Source organism: Mytilus galloprovincialis, chromosome 11 (genome assembly GCF_965363235.1).
Source record: "Mytilus galloprovincialis chromosome 11, xbMytGall1.hap1.1, whole genome shotgun sequence".
NCBI lineage: Eukaryota > Metazoa > Mollusca > Bivalvia > Mytilida > Mytilidae > Mytilus > Mytilus galloprovincialis.
In genome coordinates, this window is record NC_134848.1 from 57,280,811 (window position 1) to 57,292,363 (window position 11,553).

An 11,553-nucleotide genomic window follows, 5' to 3' on the forward strand; every position below is an offset into this window, starting at 1 on the left:
TATCACACTAGTTGAAGGCGATTTACATGGCTAAAATGGACAGCCAGGAGAGTTACGAATGCTTCCAAAACTAACTTATGAACACCTTAGACTTACACCTTCTTTAAGAATGAAAGTGAAATTGGCTACACAGGTATATAATTTTGTTTATAACTAAGAAAAAAGGATGAGGGGGTAAAAACTAGTGCAATATTTCAGATCTCACTGAATATGGCATTATAAGTACATATATATACACACAACCTTTCATACTCTATCATATTTTTACCGGGGATTTGTAAGCAAAGAGTTTTAAGGACTGCTATCGATATATTTACCCAAACTTGAAACTACTGAAATCAATACTGCTTTTCTTTTTTTTAGGTCCTAAGTGTAGCAAGAGCATTTGAACTTGTTGATAGACTACGGCCAATAACACAATCAACTCGCAAGTTTATAGTTTATATGGACACATTCTTCGATTGTCGAATGTTTCCAGGTTAAACTTAGACAACAGGAAAAGAAAATGTACCCTTGGGCCATACCAAAATATTGCTGATTGGAGACTTGAGGTACATCTTTATTTTTCATATCTACTCGATCATTTCAAAAAGATCTCATATCATTCACCAGGTCATTTGTCACAACGTGTATGTGATGTATGGTTTATGAAAAAGTTTCAGATTTGTTAAGAAAATTTAATGAGAAAACCCCATATTGTTAGTTTACATACATGTATTGTAAGTTAAGGTTAAGGATTACAGGTACATACATGTTGTATATTTATTACTGAATATAAAATTAAATTCTGTTTCACCTTACATTAAAATAAACAACAGTATTGTCATACTGTAGTCATATTTTCTGTGTTAAAAAGGAAAATGTAAGCTTTATTAAACTAATGCTTTAAGTTTCAATGCTATTGACAGCTACATGTACATTGTATGAGTTTGTGTTGGTCTTTTATTAGGCCTTGACAGTTTATATTCGACTTATGAGTTTGAAAGTCCCTTTGACATCTTTTGTCCTGCTTTTTACAGATCTTTATTTTAATAAAATTTATGTTCTTTAAACTTTTTTATAATTTTTTTTTCTCAGTGAAAGCATTTACCAAGTTATTTCGTGAACTTCTTTCTGAACCTGGTGTTTAGTATGTTCTGAGTGGGAAGTTTAGCCAGAATCCTCTGGAAATTTACTTCAGCAAACAGAGAGGTTGTGGGGGCAACAATGACAATCCAACTGTGCTGGATTTTAACAGGAATGCAAGAAATATCTTTGTAGCGGGAACGGCAGCAATACGAGGAGCTGCTCGTGGAAATTGTAGTGTTGACCCAAATGATGGAATGCCTGTTTGTGGGGCACCATTACAGAGGAGACAAAAGCCAAGATAAAGTTAAATTTATAGGTAAAGTATAGTACTTTTATTTTTTGAAGTGCAAAGCAAAATCCTTTCAGTTACTTTTCAATTGTTTTCTCAGTCCTTTTTGGCCCTTTTTACAGGTATTTTCATTCTTGATTTTCCCCAGGAAGATGCTAGATTGAGCAAACGCATGTAATCGCAGTTTAATCCATCCGTCAATGATAATGCCAAGCAAAACTGTACTCATGTTTTCATTCAATTCACAAATGGATTCCTAACCCAACTTTACCATTCTGCTTTCTGTTAATTTCACATTCAGTTCTTCTTTTAAATTAAAATGAAGAAAACCTTTAGAATGTTGTAAAAGTGGCTTTAATGGTATTTCCATTCTTCTGAAAAATATGAACACCGGGTCTTTTTTGGAAAAAAAAAACAACCCGATCTGCAAATTCTACAAGTCTTCTAGTGTAGCTAAGGAAATTTGCTGACTGTATGTTACGACAAGACATGGATTCATTCCATGATGACAAGACAGAACAATATGCTGCTGCAACTTTGTTACTTTCTTTTCTTTTTTCATGCGATTTTAATAAATTTTGTGCGATGTAACCAGTAGTGTAACGCAGGGCTTGTTCCTCCTGTACAGAAAGTTGCATGCTTACACTAGCATCTTCATTTGACATGTCAAAAACAAGATAGGATACCTGTACAGCTCTGTTAACAAAGCTTCTTGTCAATCCTTCAAGGAGGCATTGAATTAGTATTGTTGATTTACATGTATCAAAGATGATTTCTGATTGTTGCAAAAAGTTTTCTATAATTGCTATAGATGCACCTTGCTGTAGCTCTGTATTCATGAGCACAATTAGATTGGATTTTGATTTGAAAATTGAATCATTTATTATTGACATGGAATCCTTCATAGCATCTTCCTTTCTTATCTGTTTTTTTTCACTGAAATTGAATATTGAAATTTGTAATTATTTTGTTATGAATTTGAAACTTTTAATCAACTTGTACGATCAACATAACAGACAAGACTTGAAATGATATTGACGGTTTCTTTCTCTCTCTTTCTAAATATATATATCATGTATATAGTTCTTTTTATTTGGTTAGCAAGAAATAACCATTTAAAATTTTGTATCTGTTATGTTTATAGATGTTTATAGATATTTTAAAGTGAATATACAATTGCACTGGACCACCATAGTTGTAATAGCCTAACCAGGGGTGGAACTAGCCATTATAAAAATGGCCATTATGGGGGAGGGATGTTTCCAACCACATGTCCCCATTCAAATGCATTGACCGTCCCAAAAAAGGGAGGTTCCAACCCCCAGACCCTCCACTGGGATCCACCACTGCTAACTTAACATTGATTTACATATTTTTTTGTTAAAATAAAACTAAAAGTTCCTGCCACTTTTGACATTTAAAAATCTTCAGTATAAAAAAGAAGATGTGGTATGATTGCCAATGAGACAACTCTCCACAAGAAACCAAATGACACAAAAATTAACGACTATCGGTCCCGGTACGGCCTTTACAAATTAACTGTATTTTACAATATACATACCAAGTTGAATCGACTTTCTTTTAATTTTGGCTTTGAAGGCAGGCGCTGAGGATTCAGTTTGATTTGGTGATGTTGTTTTTTGTATGGTTTTGCTTGCTGTTGTCCTAGTTGAAGCATCATCAGGTAGTGTCTTAGCTTTTGAGCAAGTTGCAGTAACATCAAGTGGTGACTTGGCTTTTAAGCAAGTTGCAGTAACATCAGGTGGTGACTTGGCTTTTGAGCAAGTTGCAGTTGTATTCTTTTTCTTTTTTCCTGTTACCTGATATGAATAGACAATTAGACAAATGTACATATGGTTTATTTTTATATTCATTTATATTAAGAATAAAAAAATTACATCATTTTAGGTTATTGCTGGGTTTTTTTATTGCGCATCAATTGAGCATATTGGACGTCACAGGATTTGATATAAGCCAACTGATAAATTTCACTGGTGTTTTCATATATGTATCGAAAGTTTTCACATAGCAGGTTCGTCCTAAGGCACAATTAGAACTAGCTGCTGAAATAAATATTTGAAATACCAAGATGTTTTCGATGTTTTATAGTTCAAGGGTGATATTTTTGGTACAAGGACCACTATTGACAGTTCTGCAGATTTAATATATAGTTTCACTAGTTTTTTTATACAGGTTTGTTATGTCTTTAATTTAGATCGTGCTGAATATGCATGAAATATTTGCCACTGGACGTTAAGCAACCAACAATCAATCATTATATCTGTAGCATTGTTTTTTCAGTTATCACCAGGAAAAACTAAGTTCTTGTTTAATAATTATCAGACATATTGAGTGTAATTAAATGTCTCTGTACGTACATGTATAATTTCTCACATCATACATGTATATGACCCTTGTGAACAGGACCCTTAATTTGGTTATAAAATAAGTTTCATTGTCGTCGATTTTAAACAGGTATTAAGTTTTAATAAGAATTATACCCGAATTATTGCTTTCTTTACAATCGTCACAAAACCAAGGGTCTAGCAAAGAATCGTAGTCGAGGCCTACACATTCGACGTGGAACCATTCCATCTCGCAACTTTTTCCACGACATACAACCATTTTATCGTGCGCTGGGATGCAACAAAAACAATAGATTTCCGTGAAATCATTATCTCCCAATATTTCAGCTAATTCTTCCATTTGAATTTTATTTCAATAAGCGCACATGTACATTGTTGACAAATATCAGGTTACCGGAAGTGAAATATAGATCACGGAAACTTACAAAGACAATCGAAGAGTGCTTTCCGATAAGAAAACTTACTGGAGAATGCCCAGCGGGTGATCTCATTAGGCTAAATTATCGGATATGTGTGAAAGTAATTACAACGCACATAGAACCTTTGAAGCTACAGGAGAACATTATCTATGGGTATTACGGCTATATCGTGTTTCTCTCCCTTACGGGATTGAAGAAATTTTACCTTGATTTAACATCACTTGTAGTTGGTTGGTGAAAAAATGAATAAAGGAAAGATTTTAAATTGAAAATTATATTAAATACGACTGTATTAATATAATCTTGATTCTATCCCGTATTATGAGCATTATTAGACACAATAATTAAAATCACTTCATTCCGTCGAATAAATGGATAAGAAAATAGAAGACGAAGTCACATACAAGTATTCGATAGTATATATAATAATTGAAAAATACGGGACAGATTCAAGATCAGTATATACTACTAGTACTATTATTAATGAATTATAAAAGAATTATACAATGGTAGATATTAATATTGAAAAATACGGGACAGATTCAAGATCAGTATATACTACTATTTTATTGATTGATTGATTGTTGGTTGCTTAACGTCCAGTGGCAAATATTTCATGCATATTCAGGACGAGAACAAGTTCACAATAAATACAATAGGTAGGTTGTTGTAATACAGGCCATCTAGGATGATGGTCTGGGAAATTTGGACTGCCACTGGAAAATGAGGGTATATTGGATAGGGGCAGAAATTTTGCCTTGCAACAGGCCACCTACGGACCCCTCAAAGAGTTGTTGCAAGGGTTCTTAACGTGCAAAGAGCGTGGCACTCTCTTTACACGAGGCATCGGATTTAACGTCCCCTTCTGACGGACGTGACTGCGAACTTGATACATCCCGCACAGCCAAACGGACGCCCCACTTCAGCAAGCGTTTTACTGCCGGTCGGGAGAAGACCAAGTGACCATATTTCTATACCCCAGTCACCCTTGGGGTGTACTACTATTTTAGATACGGGACAGATTCAAGATCAGTATATACTACTATTTTAGATGCGGGACAGATTCAAGATCAGTATATACTACTATTTTAGATACGGGACAGATTCAAGATCAGTATATACTACTATTTTAGATTTTAAAAATGATAACTAATAAATATATTATAATACTTACATAATTCACGATCCTAAAGCGTTTTCTTTTGGGGAGACTATATATAAAAAGGGGTATAGATATTTTTTTTTTGGGGGGGGGAACAAAAAATAAATGTTTAAAAATAAAACGGGATAGTTTAAACTATACCTTGTTTGAAATGAAAATAAATTATTGAATTGATTAATACATGTTGGTATTGTGGTGGTTACAATGAAGAAATATAGATAAACTGGAAATCAGTTTATTTATTCGGTGAGGTTTATTCCGTAGATACCTTTAGATAGAATTTTAATCAAGATATTGGACAGGTATATTATCGATTTGAAGGAAGGTATAGTGTATTTTTTTTAAAATGTTATACTATTTAAGAAAGTGAATACTTTTAAGTCATGACAGTATACAATAGAGGGTTATATTATATAAGAAAGTGAATATTTTTATGTCATGAAAGTATAAAATGCGAAAAATTTAAGGTACGTATTCATTGATGAAAATGGCACAAGACACGCAGCGTAGGAAATAGCACGGAGAAGGTAGTTATGATATTCAGAAGTATGATGCTGTTTATATTGGCTTTCAAGATTTTGGCAATATTTGGTGTTTTACCAATTTATTTCGCTCATCAAATCCCGTTGTATTCGAATGGTTACGTAGGAGGGGGCTATTGGTTGACGATCTTGAATGTTCAGTTTGTTCCCAAATATGCCGAATTAACAAAAGAAGCAACAAACCAGATGGATTTACATTTCGATGTAAAAATGGTCACGAGTTTGGCATTAGAAAGTATTCTTTCTTTGAACGATCATCCTTTGATGTCCGAGACCTTATAGTATTCGTGAAACAATATTTTGGACTAAAGACGTGATTGTTCTTTGTGCATTTTGTTATATCAATGGATTAAATCCAGTGCTTCTGATAGAATGAGCCAATTTGATGGGCTTATGCAGGGATGGAAGTGGCATAAGGCACATAGAAGCCTTATTCAAACTATTTGAAAAAAAAAAGTTATAAGTTGAATGGCTATAATGTCACAATGGGTCGCTATGAATATATTGATGGAACTGTCCGTCATTATGTTCATCGAAGTCTAAGACATTAGGTAGGTTCATTTACCTTTATACGCTTTATCCTGTATAGCCGATGTTAACGGAATAAACCTCATAATAGGTTAGGCTAAATTTCAATTTTCTATTTACGCTTTATTCCGTTAAGTTGTTAACGGAAATACACCTCAACAATGAATATAACTGATTTTCACATTACTGTAAAGGAATGGTAAGCCTCGTTAAAACGTAGAGTTTATGTTGTAAACGTGCGGCAATGTAATAAATAAGATATTAAGTATCAATATATATTTTCTTTCAGGAGTCTTACCAGTGTGTAAATAGTGTATATAATGATTTCATGGTTTATTAGGGTGATGGTTTTTAATTTGGAGAAGAAATTGATATTTGTGACGGTCCTTGTTTGAAACGATGTCATCAGTCATCAGATGCAATATGTAAGTGAAAATACATCATAAAATCTTACTTTTATTCATTATATTTTATTCGTACGGAAGCGTTTTCTATCGCAAACAGTAAAATAAACTGTACTGTTATGAGAGGGTAGGGGACAGAAACACAAGTTTCAAGTTTTCAAGTTTCAAGTTTTTATTAAATCAGGAAAATCAATACAAGTATAATGATGTCTTCCCCCACATTAACATGATATTACATCACATAAATAAATATCTATTATGTATGACAAAATATCAAATCAAGGTTAAATGAATAAAATTACAAAGATTCAAAGCATAATTGTATGTAATGGCATATATTTATTGTGTCATCAATATTTTGTGGGTTAAGTAAACTAATAATGGTTTCCATAACTTTTTCAGGGCACAGATCTTGTGAATTAAAATTTAGTTTATTAAATAGTTGTTTTCTATAATTTTCAAATTTTTTGCAATAAATAAGGAAATGTTTTTCATCTTCTATTTGATTGCAGTTAGAGCATATTCTGTTTTCTCTCTTAATTTTTGGTCTGAAATATCTACCCTTTTCAATCAAAAGAGGGTGGGAACTAATTCTTAATTTTGTAAGATTTCTTGTTATATTAGGAGAACATTTATAAGATAGATAATTTTGCAATTTAAATTCTTCTGAATAAATATTGGCATAGAAATGTAATTTATTGTCTTGTTCAATTGAACGTAATTTTTCTAGATTATGCAAAGTGTTATTAGAATGTTGGTTATTAATATTTTCCTTTAAGTTCTTTAAATTGAGATTATTGTCTGTTAAATTATATTTTTCAATAGAGTTAGAGATAAATTTGTGCCAAGATCTGTGTCCATCAGTATATAATGAATGATCTAATTTATATGTTTCACTAAGCAATCTGTCAGATGGAAGCTGTTTAAGTCGATCATAATATTTAAGGGCTAGGGTTAGCATATGATTCAAAGTAGGTTGTCTTCCTAATTCACACTTTACTGCCATATTTGAACTTCTCTTGTGAACTCCTAAAATATTTTTACAAAATTTATTATGAATTTTTTCAAAAGGTAATTTATCAATATTTGAGTCTTTTATATTGTAGTCACTAATCCATATTTCAGATCCATAAGTACTTATGGGTTTTATAAGAGTATCAAAAAGTTTTAATTTTAGTTTATGATCTATAGTATTGAATCCAAATGTCTTAGAATGCAGAGAAAAAAGTGCCTTTAGGCTTTGTTTGTATAAGTGTTCTGCAGCATGTTTAAAATTTCCATTAAAGTAAATGATAATACCCAGATATTTATATTTCTCAACAATTTCAATTTCTTTGTTATCATAAAAAAATTTAAATTTTTTTAAATCTTTTTTACCTTTACTGAAGATCATAATTTTTGTTTTATTTAAATTGACATTTAGCTTCCATCTATCACAGTATGTTTTTAGAGAATTTAAACAGGATTGAAGACCTTCTTTGCTTTCAGATAGTAACAGTAAATCGTCAACACGATATAGCCGGTATTACATCTATGGTTCTTCTGGTCATCCAGGATAGTAAAGATTACAAATGGAATTGCTTAACGACCTTGACTGGCTATACAGCCCTCGCACGGTCGGTCGATCAAGATAACTTTACCTTGGTCCAACTTGTTTCACAAAGGATAGGCGAACGGCGAACGGCTAACGGCGTACGCCGTATTTTGACTCAAAACAAGTAAACCGGCATATCATCCAACATTAGGAAAATAATAATTTAGCCTTTAAATCTGCATTTTTGCATAATTACATATTTAAGGAGTTTTATTAAAACATTGACGAAAATATTCATGCTTTAATATTTTTATTATCTTAATTTAATTGTATTTTAGGTTGTCATTGCTTTGTTTTTAAAGAAATTTTCTGTTTCGTAATAGGTTTAGAGATTAATTATTATGTTTAAAAAAAAAAAAACGTTTTCTCTTCACCATCTAAGCATCTTCGAAGTATGAAGATAAATTCCACATAACAATAATATTTTTTCGTTTACTGGTTGTTTTTCAGTATTTGTAACCTTTAGTTTTTCTCACTTACACTCTTTCCGCCATCTTGAAATGAAAATGCGCCGCCTTCGCCTGAGTCCTGAGATAGGCGAGGGCGGCGTAAGCCGTTATTGCGCGCGCATCCAAAATTTTGTGAAACAAGTGCACCGGGCGTTCGCCACCGGCGAAAGGCGTACGCCTTTTTCCGGAAACAAGTAGGACCAAAACTTTAGATTTGACTCTTCATCCTAGCAACGACGAAATTATTTAGCAATACAGGTAAAATAATTTTGTCGATGCTAGTATACATACCGCACCATTTCATAAAGGTCTATTCTTTTAGACAAATAGCCCTTTAAACTAACATAGATAATTAATATCAATTAAAACAGTTTTAATCATATGAAAATAGCCACGTAAATATCATGAAATTATGTAGTTGTACAATTGTTCATCAGTGACGCGTTAGGTTACACAGGTAAATAAATTTGTCGTTGCTAGTGTTTATATAGCAGGTGGTGTGAGATCTTGAAAGGGAATACTGTAACATTAAGGACTCAGATTCAAAACAAACTTGCAATCGATCTATCTGAAAGTTGTCACGGTGAAATATGTAAATCTTTTGACAAATATGGGAATGATATAGACCTGATAAGAAATAAATTAACATGTGCGGCCGATGCAATTGTTGATTACTATCAGGACTGCCACCTGAAATATGCAAAGCACTCTGTACTTTGCAAAGGTTTAAGAAATAACAACTGGTTAGGAAAGAGAGCTTTACTGGGGAACAAAGTTTGGAATCAAGCCTACAAAAAAATCATCAGAGATTTTCGTGAATGTGTGAACTACAAAATGTGCGCAGCAATGACGGGAAAAAAAAACTAAATTCCAACATGCAGAAGTTAAGCCTTCAATCAATCGCGCTTTACGAACATCTATACATAAAAATGTCACCTTTTCAAGGAGCACCTCTGGACGGGCACTTACTGCAGCACACTCTCTCAATGTAGGGACGGCTAACTCAATATTTACCATATGAGACAAACTTGGCTGTTCCATAACTGCAAAAAGTAAAGTTTACAAAACTGTAAAACAAGTTCAGAAAACAACAAATATGTTAAAAAAAATTTAAGAAAACAATCGATGCCTGTGTTTCAAGTTCAGAAAGGCGCGCAATATTACTCGATCTATATGAAAGACACCAGGAGGAAATAGCGTACCTAAAAATATGCTTTTGCCGCCCCCAAAAGAGAAGGCCAAATATGAGGACCACCCCTATAGCAAGTCAGCAAAAAACTAGATGTGTGAAAGCGGCACGAATGGCCCCGTCTCAAAAATTTGATAAACCTGCAATTTCAATAACACATGTGGACAAAAACATGATGGTAGTCTCACATATCAAAAACCATTTCAAAATCTGGAGGGGTATAGGAAAAAGGCTGTATAACTGTGATTTCCAACAATTTTGAAAGTTGTAAACCCTTAATTTTGGTAAAAATTAGCGGAGCGGAACAAAACTTAAACATGATCTGTATCTCATCATGGTTAACTCACAAACCAAAAATCATCCCAATATCTGAAAGCATTCAGAAAAAAAGTCTATAACTGTGATTTTCAACAATTTTTCTTTTTTTTTGTAAAGTGCAAAAGGGTTCATGTGATTTACAACCTGATTCTTACAGTGTATGTGCTCTTGATTAACATCATGTTTTTCAAATACGAGATGATGAACATTTATACAACATTTATTGCCGCTTAAATGACTTCATTCCAACTCCTCGGGACCTTTTAAATTTTGGAATTTCATCTCTTGTTTTCTGAAATTGAATCATGTATGCAAATCTATGGATTCTCTCTCTACTTTCCTCACCAGATGGCATTTAACATTAGTATAACCATAGCCAGATTATTGCATCAGTTGCACCAGTTCATACTATACAACCCTTTTCATTGTGTGATTTATCAGATTTATAAAACAATTTCAATTTCTGCTTTTGCCAAAATTCGTCCATTATGTTTCTCTTTCAGATTCATCAACAACAAGGTTAATATAAAAAAGGATTTTTAGAAGAAAGGAACTTAACTTAAAAATTTGGAAATCCACCTTTGGGTAGAAATGAAGTAATTATTGGCATTGCCGACACCATTAATAGATTCTTAAAATTAAAAAAAAAAGCTTTTGTTAAAGCGATGGCCAACTACTTGTACAACCCCTGATAAATTTGATGAATATTCTTTTGGTGGCTCTAAATAACAAAATGGCACTTTAGACAAAGCTGTGTCTAATCTAATATTGCTTACAAACACTTTTCTATAAATTTATCAGGATTAATCAAAACTGAATACACACTTTACTTTAGTCTGAAAGTACTGCAATTACACTTACAAAGTGATTTCATCGATCTTTTTGGAGAATCTAAGGTAGTTACTACTCATGTAAAATGTATTAGCCTTATTTAAAATAACATGTAGAATAAACCCACAGTGATCGGGAAAGTCGAGCGCCATGCGCCCATTGCGCATCTTTACAAAAAATGGCGCATAGAGTCACGTATGCCAGCGCCGGAGTGGCGCACAATATTTTTTCTTCGTTTAGACATCGCAAGTTGAATTTCCGATTGTGTTTGAAAGTTTCGTGTCGCCATGATTTGTGTCCAAAACGGTGTTGTGTTTTGCTCCAAAATTAAGCACCATAACATTTTCGAGTCGTCTCGGGCGTTTTGATTTATGTCCACGATAACAACATGTGG